At 34.5% G+C, this 11,626-nt stretch overlaps 2 protein-coding genes across 2 annotated transcripts in view; both read left to right on the top strand.

Annotated features, from left to right (window-relative positions):
* The window catches only part of LOC105232989 (uncharacterized), a 41,492-nt gene that overhangs the window by 13,252 nt on the left and 16,614 nt on the right, over positions 1 to 11,626 (top strand). The gene's annotated exons all lie outside the window — the stretch shown is intronic.
* Positions 1 to 11,626, top strand: part of LOC105232993 (uncharacterized) — a 41,042-nt gene that overhangs the window by 21,044 nt on the left and 8,372 nt on the right. The gene's annotated exons all lie outside the window — the stretch shown is intronic.

Below are 11,626 nucleotides of genomic sequence, written 5' to 3'. Positions count from 1 at the left end.
TTTTGTTCATCTTGTGGCAGACAGATTTTTTCGAACAGAGAGTAGCGAGATCGCCTACATACTTTAAGTTCTCCCTTAGCGAAGAGAATAATAATAATTCATTCATCATTGTGAACTCAAGTAAGGACTTCTCGTTTTTCTAAAGAACTTTGGATTATCCCAAACAAACCCATGAAGGGCGGTAGCAACCGATATCTATTTGCCGAACTTAAATAATAGTTTTCATTGCTAAAGTCTCCACTCGTTCTTTAAGTAAAAGCGATTAGTAGCTGATATTCTTTGTGTGCTTATAGAAAAGTTATTAAATTATATAAAATCTACTTGGAAACACGGCTTAGATATGCATATATTAAGATTTTTATTGGAAAGCTGCGATTTTCTTATTCAATACACTTAGCAATCTTCTGATATTATATGTATTTACTATATATATACGTTTTGTGTTTTGATTTTGAAAATGCGTTTATCTTGGCGATGATCTTTTCATTTTCGCTAAAGTTCTTAGAAAACTGGACAAAATCGTTAGCGGTCATCTTCGAGAATATGTGGAACGCAGAAGGAATTTAAAAAAAAATTTATGCAATATCGCCCACATGTGCCGATCTACCGCCATAGATACATATAATTAGATAGATATATATAATAAAGATAGATAAATAGATATGTATAATTACACTAGTTTCCAGTCATTTTTCGATTGTAATGTCAGTGGAGGTTGTTTCTTGTTAATTTTGGGTAGAAAAAACCGAAAATGATAGTAAAAATTTCTTAACACGTTGAATTTTTTTGTATTGTAGCCAATGGGTGACCTCCCCTTACTAAAATAATATAAATAGCTGTACGTGGTGGAACATTTTTGAGCTGAAATTCGTACTCAGTCCGAAATTTTGCCGTCAGTTTTTTTGAGTAGCCTCATAACAGCTCTAGATGGAAATTAGTCGAGATATTAACGGCTTCAGTGAAGGCAAATAGATCTATAAATTTAGAATACCCTCCCAAGTCCTTGATAAAATATGCAGTTATATTCTTTACAATACTATTAGAGGGCTAATCCCTTTCACTAATTAGGTATTTTAAACTATTGGACAAAACAACAAGCTACACAAAAATTACAAAGAAAGTGAGTGACACCCCTTTGCACTGGGAAGATGTTTTGCATGATCTATTGTTTCGTAACAATAGCGAAACTAGCGAAGCTGAAAGGTTAGTAGACGGATTAAGCGCCAAAAGCAACGCTGTTTATGCCAACTTGTGCGCATACGCACAAAAACACATACTTGATGGTGCGGGTACTTTACGCGAAGGATACGCGGCGATGCTTGGCACGAGTATAGCCAGTTTCTAATTTTCATAAATTTAGGTATCTTTTGAACACTTTCACATAGCAAGCCATGAACGGAAAATAAGTGAAAAGGCAACGCCTACCTAAGTATTTACCGCTGCTCGTTTGAACGAGAATCTCTAAGTGAAGGTGCATATTTCGAACGACTGAAATAACACGTTGAAATTACGGCTTCATTGTATTCGTTACTTACGGTAGTTGATCTTAATTTGGAGTAACACTTGGAAGCTCGAAAGTGTTGCCGTAAGTGAGCATTCGTCACATAGGTGATTGTTAGCGATTATTACCGCGGATACATTGCTTAATTGATGTGGATCGAGAAATGTATGCTTTATTGTAATATATTTACTTAACTTAAAAGCTATTTATTTAAAGCTTTTAATATATTTAATTACTAACCAAACTCTAAGTTTGCAATATTTCTCGCTGATTGATGTGGTGTAGAGTATTGGCATGCATAATTGTGTGGAATTTACTTATCAGAGACAACTACAGATAAGACAACTAGAGAGCCTGATATTGCTGCTGATCGCCAAAAAGGTTGACAAACGTTTAATTCGTTTTTCAAAACCCAATTCAGCTGTTCATACTTTTATGAAAGTCATATGCATATTTGAACCAATTGTTCAAAGTACAGTCAGGAGCTCAGACTGATTGAGTGAACTTTATGCAACAATTGGTATATATCGAATAACCACAAAAATTGGTAAAGTCACAATGTAACTTGCTTACCGAAAAATTAGGTGTGAGGTTACGGTATTGTTATAAGCTTTCATGTTTTTGTAAGCTTACATGAGATTTCAATGAATGCTTTTTAAGAAACTTTCACAAATTTTCTACCCAATTTACTTTAAAAAGCTTACGTAAAGTAACTGATAATCTATCGGTTAAATATTTTTTGCGAAACGTTTAGAAAGTTTGTGAAAATTTTGACTTAAAAATTATGCAATACTATAGCCTGGTTCAATGTTAGCGCTTTTTCCTTGATTAAGTTCCTATGAAACTACTTTTTGTGATACAGCTATCCTTTTTTCTGTTACAGATTTTGACAGTTCGACCTTTATTTTACGTACATACATACGCACACACTGACATTAATTCTAACAATAAACAACCGTCTTTGAACAACAAAGAAAATCTGGCGCCATCATTGCGATTGGCTCGATCAGGAACCCCACTACTCACTGCAACTCACAAACTGGAGAAGTCGCCGACAATCAAGAGAAACCTTTAACAAACAAAAAGACCACTAATACTTCACATGAAAAAGAATCGTCAGAAGAATGTAAGACAGCAGATAGTGTGTTTAAAGTGCCACTGCCTCCCAAAAAGTTACTTTATAGAAAATATGTTCTCGAAGGCAAGGGGCGTGAGAATACCGAAAAGGCACTCGATTTGTCGAGAAATAGAAAGGCTGCACCCACCAGGCAAACTAGTCCATTACAGGGTTTGAAGACACCAAAAGCGTCGCCACAAAAAAATAAAACGCCAACTAATGTTACCACAACTAAGATTGGTAATCTGTCTGCGCAGCAACAAAAGCGGGATATTGGGGCACAAACTTCAACAGCGCATGCACAAAGACCGATCGTCATTGTTTCACCAACTCATCAAACACAAAAGCGTGCACCAGCAGCGCAAACCAATGCACCTTCCTTCAATCAGAGCAGAGCTAATGTCCATGAACAACAACTAAAGAAACTAAAGATGAATGGAAGCAATGAAAGATATATAAATTTGATCAGACGCCACTTCGACCAGTTTACCGTAGAGGACAGGGGAATTGAATTTGTAATAATAGGTGTAAACGGAACCCCTGTGTGGAAAGAATTTTTACTGGGACTAAATTGGTACAAGACAGGTTCGTCAATAACACGGAAACTATTATGTCATTTATTCGACCAGAAAACTCTTGCTACGCATACGTTGACCGGCAAGCCATCGCCGGTGTTCTTAGATAAGTACAAAGCCGAAAGAAAGCAATTGGATCAATTGGTCGTAGACGACATAATCGAATTTATGGTGGTTATGAAAGATATGAAGGCCGGCGATGTGAAAGAAGTCATTAATAAAAAGTGCATGATCTTGGCTAAAATGTTCCTTCGCAATCTTTCAGCAAAACCTGTTGCACCACTGGAAGCAAATGTTACAAGAAAACCAGAAACTGCAGTTTCATCTGAAAGAAATGTCATAAGCGTTCCGGAAGCTGCGTCTTCAAATTCATGCGAAAGAAATGTTATAACGGAATCGGAAGCTGCGTCTTCAGATTCACGCGAGAGAAATGTTAGGATGGAACCGGAAACAGTGGAAGTTTCATCAGATTCTGATTCATCCGAAATAGCAGTTGTATGAAACCTGTGGCATTTTTGAATCGACACGCACAAATTTTGATGCACGAAAAAGGGAATGAGGTGTTGGCCATTAGACCATTTGACAACGTATATAACAATACGACTCTTGGAACCAAATATTACTATCTATTCAGTAAGCTATTTGAGATGAACTGCTTTAGGATAAAAACATTAGGCTCTAACTTGCTGCGTACTAATATGAAGCTAACGACTGAGCCGCCGGAATGACGTAAATGTGGTTTAAAAAACTCGAATTATTCTCTACGATCCTCCGCAAACCCCATAAGAAAAATGTTAATGACAAATATTTAATGCAAGAATGACGCAATTTCCGATAGCCATAAAACATTTGACTCAAGTTATATTTAAAATAGCTGTAGATCTAGTAAAAAATAAAATAAAAAATTATTAGAATGTAAAAATGAATAAGTGCTTTTTTTAATTTTAAAAACTTATATTTTTTAAATTTTATTTTATCAGTTAAAAAGATTATATTCGGTAAAGCACAATGTAATCTAGAACCAGAGACTTTTTTCTACTCACAACTTATTGCGTCTGAGAATCGGGCTCTTCAGTTCTAGCGTCAGTGCAGAAGTGTTCCTATAAGCTGATATACATTGCGGTTAGTTCTAAACTACTAGTGATGATTTCCGGCAATATATTTGGCTCAAAGCAGAAAATGTATCTTGAACTCATACATGACAGCTTTACGAGCTCAGCCAGAATTGTCACTAATCGTACGAGTATTGTAGGAATGTATTGTCCACTCAAATGTAACGTACAGAACTTTCAAACATAACATAACATCGCTAAGCGACTAAGTCAAAGGTTTGTTTTGGTTGTCAGTTGACCTTTCTACGATATATGTATGTAGTTAGGTCCAAAAAATGTTGCGCTTTAAAGTGATGGCGGAACTTGATAAATATGTTACCATATGATTTATTGAAAGGGTCTGAAGAGTTTAAGCACTTAACTGAAAAAAAAAAACGAATAATATTCCTGTAGCCACTCGAAAAGGTGACTTTGATTCCAACTAAAAGGTTTCAAAAAGAGTAGTCCTTAACATGTAAAACATCAACGGCCATGACTACTTTGGAATGCAAGAGAGACCAGCTCGAACGTTCTCGACATATTTTGTGTTTTTGGGCATTCTTTGGAGGAATTTGGAAAGCCCGAAATCAACGTCTAAAGACACGGTCACGAATTTATAAAAATTACGTCATGGAAAACATATTTTTTTGTCGAAACTCGTTTTTTTTTCATTACGGCAGTTGGCAAATGCATTATTTTTTTTTAATACGATTTGCCTTCGGCTTCCAAAAAGATGCTGGTTTTGACTATTTTTTACTCGCTGTTTCTACATTTCTACTTTATTACGAAACTTCAAGCTCATCTCGCCTAATAAATGCTGGGTACTACTCGTATTCGTATCATGGGAAGACCCAGCATTTATTATTGTAAGTATAATATTCGACTGAATTTTTCGACAATTTTTTAATTTAATTACGATTTAGAAACTTTTCGAAATCGCAATAAGCTTTAGATACCTTCGAATTTATATTCGTCCTCTTTTCAAGTTTTAATTCTTAATCTAATCTGGAAGATGAGGTCTAGGTTTTCAATATTTTGCGCCAGTTAATGTGATGAAGAAGAATGTTATGTCACAATGTGTGAGATTTCTTAATTAAAGAGAGTTAGAGATAAGGTAATGCAAAGATATTCATATTTGAGCCAGAATATATTATACAATATGTGTGAGGTTAAGATTCTTTTACAAGCTTTCATGGCTTTGTAAGCTTTCGTGGCATTTCAATACATAATTCCATTCCCTGATTTTAAGATCTCCCCAAATTTCTAATACAACAAATATAATAGACGCGTTCTTCGACATTACGAGGTGTGTTCAAAAAGTATCGCGAATTTTGTGTTTTTTTCAAAAATTATTTATTTACTCATGAATATCTATTTTTTTTTCCCCCTTCAAAGTAATCCCTATGCGATATTATATACTTGTGCCAACGGTTTTTCCAATCTTCGAAGCACTTCAAAAAATTATTTTTTTTTTATCTTCTTCAGCTCCTCCTTCGATGTCGTCTTTATCTCGTCAAGAGTAGCGTAACGTCGTCCTTTCATGGGCCTCTTCAGTTTAGGGAACAAGAAAAAGTCACAGGGGGCCAGATCTGGGGAATACGGTGGCTGCGGCATCATTAGTGTGTTGTTTTTGGCCAAAAAGTCGCGCACAAGCAACGATGTGTGTGAGCAGGGGCGTTATCGTGGTGCAAAAGCCAACTTTTGTTCTTCCACAAACCCGGGCATTTCTGGCGGATTGCTTCGCGCAAATTGCGCATAACTTGCAGCTAATATTCCTTATTGACCGTTCTTCCTTGTGGCAAGAACTCATGATACACCACGCCCCTGCAATCGAAGAAAACTGTCAGTTACGATTCGCGATACTTTTTGAACACACCTCGTATATTTTGTTTCAAATCTTTTCCGAACTAAAAATATTTGTTTAGAAGCTTACACAAAAATGGCTTATATCTCTTATGAGTGAATGAAGTAGTATCATAAAACTCCATATTCTGAATTCTTAAAATATTTTTAAAAGAAAAATATTAGAATATTTGTTGTATGTAAATTGTGTTTTAACATTTTCAGAACAGTTTCCAATAACACTCATTATATACATATATTATAGCTCGCGAAGGACCAGTGCAAATGCCCTCTTCTTACCGTTATTGCTCAATTTTTTGCATATACTAAAATCGCTCAAAACAGGAAAGAGGCAGCATTACATTTACTTTGCTAGCTTAGCAGTTTTATACCCTCAGGGTGATCAGCTTGGTGGGAGCGCGAAAACAAAACAGCGAATGACCGATCAACGTTTTATCATAAAAGGTGAGTTTATAAGACAAATGTGTTTTATAAAAGACCATTCTTACTATATAATACAACATTTTAGCTGCTTGAAGATTTAGCAACAGATTTAAATTCAAAAAATACGAATATTAAGAAAAGGACTTAAAGATGGGAAGCACATTTAACCACACCGAGTTTCCTAAGGATCTAACGCGGCCATTGTTGACTAGCTCGATGAGAAACCACGTAGTACACTTCCCACAAGTTGCGGAGAACATTAACAACCAAGCCACTCACAACCGATCCACTCACAGTCAAGATGAAAAAAATAAGCTTCCCAATACATTGTCGCAAATAATGGATGATTTTAGAGGCAAAGTGCTTAACAAAATTTCATTAAAAAAAGAACTTATAGCAGTGCGGCAGTTACGCAAGAATCTAGAAAGATTAACTAAAGAAAATATGAAGCCGAAAACACAGCAGCTAGCACTTCAAAAAACACTCGATTTGACAAAATCCTCCAATGAAAGGAAAGCTAATCAATTACTAGGACGGGAGACCCCGAAGGTGTCGCCAATAAAATATGAAATGCCAACTGGTGGTAGTGCAACAACACTAACACCGGGACTTAGTCGAACACATAATAGACTAGTTGAAATACCGTTGCAACCGCAACCACAGCAAGGTGGTTCAACACAAACTACAACAACAACTGCACAGATTTGCGCAGGAAAACGCGCACTGCCAGCGCAAAGCAATCCACCTTCATTCAATCAGAGCAGTGATAATGTCGAAGAGCAACAACAAAAGAAAATAAAGGTGAATATGTATGTGATTAAAGAGCGCCTCGACGAACGCACCATAGTTGTCGATGGTACCGAATTAGTAGTAATCGGATCAAATAACACCAGCGTGTTGAGGGAATTTTTACTGGAACTAAATTGGAACAACACAGGGCCGGCAATAACACGAAAATTGTTAAGTCGTATATTCGGACATAAAACACTCGCTACGCATACGATGACCGGCAGGCCTTCGCCGGCGTTTGTGAATATGAACAAACCCGAAAAAGGCAAATTGAATCAGCTGATCGTACAAGATATAATCGAGTTTATGACAATTATGACAGATATGTCGGCCCGGGATGTGAAAACATCCATTGCTTCGAAATGTGCAGACGAGTGCAAGAAGCGACGGCACCGTCTTTCAATAATAGCCCTTGCCCCACCAGAAGCAAATATTACAATCAGACAAGAACCTATGTTTGCAGTTTCAGCTGCAAGAAGTGTCATACGCTTTGCGGGAGTTACAACATCAGATTCGTATGAAAGAAATGTTATAACGCAACCAGATTCAGATTTGACCGAAAGAAATGTTGTGATGGAACCGGAATATATGGAAATTTGAGATCAACACGCACACAAATTCAGACACAAACGGAAGAAAAACCAAACCATGTTTCCGTTATTTGTTTTTTAATTGAAGTTAGCAAGTTAAGTTCAGTGAGTTAACCAGTTTTAGAAAAAACTCCAAAAAAAATATATAGGTTAAGCTCTTTATATTTAAACTATTTATTATATCAAATTCATAACAATTGAAGCAAAAAAGAAAAGTAAAAAAAAAATTAAAATAAAGGCAAAAGAAAAACAAAAAAAAATTAGTTTTAGAAAATGTAAATAAAAACTTCATAGAAATCAAAAATATGTGTCCTCATTTATTATACCAAAAATTTAAAAAATTTATTGTAATGGTGTTGTATACTATTAGTCAAGGAAATGTTTGTTTTTATACCTTGAACAGGGTATATTAAGTTTGCCACAAAGTTTGTAACACCCAGAAGGAAGCATCGGAGACCCTATAAAGCACGATCGGAATCAAGTTCTTGTATGGAAAACGTTCACATTTAACAAGATATATTCACGAAATTTGGTATAGATTATTTTCTTTGATAACAATGTAATCGCCGAAGAAATTGTTCAGATCGGATAACTATAGCATATAGCTGCCATACAAACTGAATGATCGAAATCAAATTGTTGTATGGAGAACTTTCGCCTTTGACGTAGTATCTTCACAAAATTTGACATGGATTACTGCTTAAGGTAATAATATAATCTCCGAAGAAATTGTTCAGATCGGATAACTATAGCATATAGCAACCATACCATATTGTTGTATGGAAAACTTTCGCATTTGTCAATGTATCTTCACAAAAGTTGGCACAGGTTATTTTCTAAGATAATAATAAAATTCACCTGTGAAGGGTATACTAGCTTCGGTGCAGCCGAAGTTAACGTTTTTTCTTGTTTTATTCTTATTTCATCCTTTATTAACTCTAAACATTTGTTTGTTCTGAAAGCTTGTTTTAGAAGTGTTCTGAATTTATTTATGTAATAAAAAGTATGCATGTTGTTAATAGTTGATTAAGGAAAAAGTGAATTTAGTTCTTTAAAAATCTAACTTATAATAAACGAGTAAGGAAGAACCAAGTTCAGGTATAATCAAAAATGTCTTACTCTTTCAACTTGCAAGGATTAAAGCGTGGGACGTACGTTCAGGAACATAAGGCTATTTAGTTATATAGGGTCTAGGGCGAGTTTTTGGTCCACTTTGTTATTTCTAAACACAAATATTGTTATAAGAAAAGCACGCTGTTCTTTTATTAAGTTAGCTCATATATTGGCCGCTATATGCGGTATAAAGTCAGTCGGAAATTTGAAAATCTGAATATTCGATATATGGGTAGTAAGGGAAGTATTGACTACTACCATGAAAGGATAATCTCTAAGTTTCAATTATAAATCCGAAACATTGAACAATATTTTATATATATACAATTATGCGACCAAATATTATAAAAACAATAGTCTTTAACTTGCTGCGTACTAACATAAAGCAGCCGTTAGCCGCCGAAACGACGTAAATGTGATTTAAAAATTTCGAATTATTTATTCTAGGGGGTTCTCCCAAATCCACATAAGATAAACGTTATCGACGAATATATATTGCAAGAATTGCAAAGTTGCGGGCAGTAAAAACATATTTGACTTGAGTTATAACTAATAATATAGACCTTTAAGAAATCTGTAACTCTACATATTAAGAAAGAACAAACTTCTAGAGTGAATTACTTAATAATTGTCTTAATTTATTGCACCTAATATTAGAAATGTGGAATTTTTAAATTTTTTTTCGACGGGTGTGCAATTTTATTTTATCAGTTAAGAAGAAAATTTCTTGGATATTTAAATATGAGAATATATGATTGCTTTTAACAAATATTACATTATTTGATATACAGAAGTTGAAAAATATGTTAAAACCTCTCACTAATAAATAAATAAATTTGCATATTATTTTAAACGTAGAACATAAAAGCAAAGTACGAAGGAACACAAAGAAAGTGCGTGACACCCTTTTGCACTGGCAACTAGTCTTGTATGATCTATTGTTTCACAACAATAACAAGTATAGCGAAGCTGAAAGGTTAGTAGACAAACTAAACCTTAAAGGCAGAGCTGCTTATGTCGGCTTGTGCACACAAACACATACTTGATGGTGTAGGTATCTCACGCGAAGGATACGCTGCGATGCTTGGCAGCGGTGTAGAGAATTTCTAATTTTCATAAATTTACAGATCTTTTGAATAACTTCACATAACAAATGAAAAGGCAACACCTACTTAAATATTCACCGATGTTCTTTTGAATGAGGAATCTCTAAGCGAAAGTGCATTTTGATGACTAAAATAACACGGTAAAATTGTGAAGTTATTACAATCTTTGTTTATGCTAATTGATCTTAATTGATGATGCTAGGAATAGACATCGGTCACATAACCGATTGTTAGTTATTATAATTAGGGATACAGTGCTTTAGTTGATCTGGATTGAGAGATGGATTTCGCTAATATATTAATTATATATCGCGATCATTAAGAAACATCCAAGCCAAAATTGCCTAACAAAGATTTAAATATCATATTTCTTAATCTCAAGTTTCTTAATAAAACGCGGGAGTTCTTTCATTTTGTTATAATTTGGTCTGGTGAAGGCGGCAATGGGGTATCGCGTTCTTAACATGTTACCTGTTATCAGTTCCCAAGAATGCTGGAACTAATAACACAGAAAATAAAGCACACCTGGAAGATGTGATCTAGAATTTCAATACTTTGCATCAATTAGTGCGATAAAGAAGATTGCTATGCCACATTGTATGAGATTTATTAATCAAATAGAGTTAGAAACAAGGCAATAAAAGGAACTACTATCTATGAGGCTCCATAAAAAGTTTGTTAGACATTTAATTTTTATTTGAAAAACAAACAACTCTTTTACATCATTTCATAGTCATATTTGATCCAGATTTGATAGCACATCTTAAAAGTATAGTAAGAAACAATCAGTCTCAGCGAATTATGTACAACAATTGGAATGTCTATTGAGAAAGTCCGAATCTGACACGCTGCGTAAACTGGAAAAATTGAAAGTTCAGAATGCAAGAAAAGATGATAAACTGAAATATTATGTGAGGTTAAGATTCTTTTATAAGCTTTCATAGTTTTTTGAGATTTCAATACATAATTTTATTTGCTGATTTTAAGATCTCTTCATTTTCTAATACAACAAATTTAATAGACACGTTCTTTGATATTATATTCTGTTTCAAATCTTTTGTGGACTAAAAATATTTGTTCTGAAACATTTTTAAGAAGCTTTTATAAAAATGTCTAAAGTCTCCTATGAGTGAATGTGCAACGAATGTATATAAAGTTGGCAAAACTATATATTCTGAATACTTAAAATATTTTCATAATAAATATATTAGAAACGGCTTTGGCTGTAAAGTGTGTGTTGGAAGTGATCTTGTTTTCAAGACAGTTCCAAATAACACTCATTAGATACATAGGTAGATACTTACATTGCCTGAAATAGCATTATGAAATATTTTATAGCTCACGAATGTCCACTGAAATTTTTCAATATTGCCGTAATGCTTAATATTGTTGGCATATACTAAAATTACTCAAAATCGGAAAGAGACAGCAAACTATTTACTTTGGTAGCTTAGCAGT

Source organism: Bactrocera dorsalis, chromosome 1 (genome assembly GCF_023373825.1).
Source record: "Bactrocera dorsalis isolate Fly_Bdor chromosome 1, ASM2337382v1, whole genome shotgun sequence".
Classification (NCBI taxonomy): Eukaryota; Metazoa; Arthropoda; class Insecta; order Diptera; family Tephritidae; genus Bactrocera; species Bactrocera dorsalis.
The sequence above is the reverse complement of the archived record's forward strand: the minus strand, read 5'-3'. Positions and strand labels throughout refer to the sequence as shown.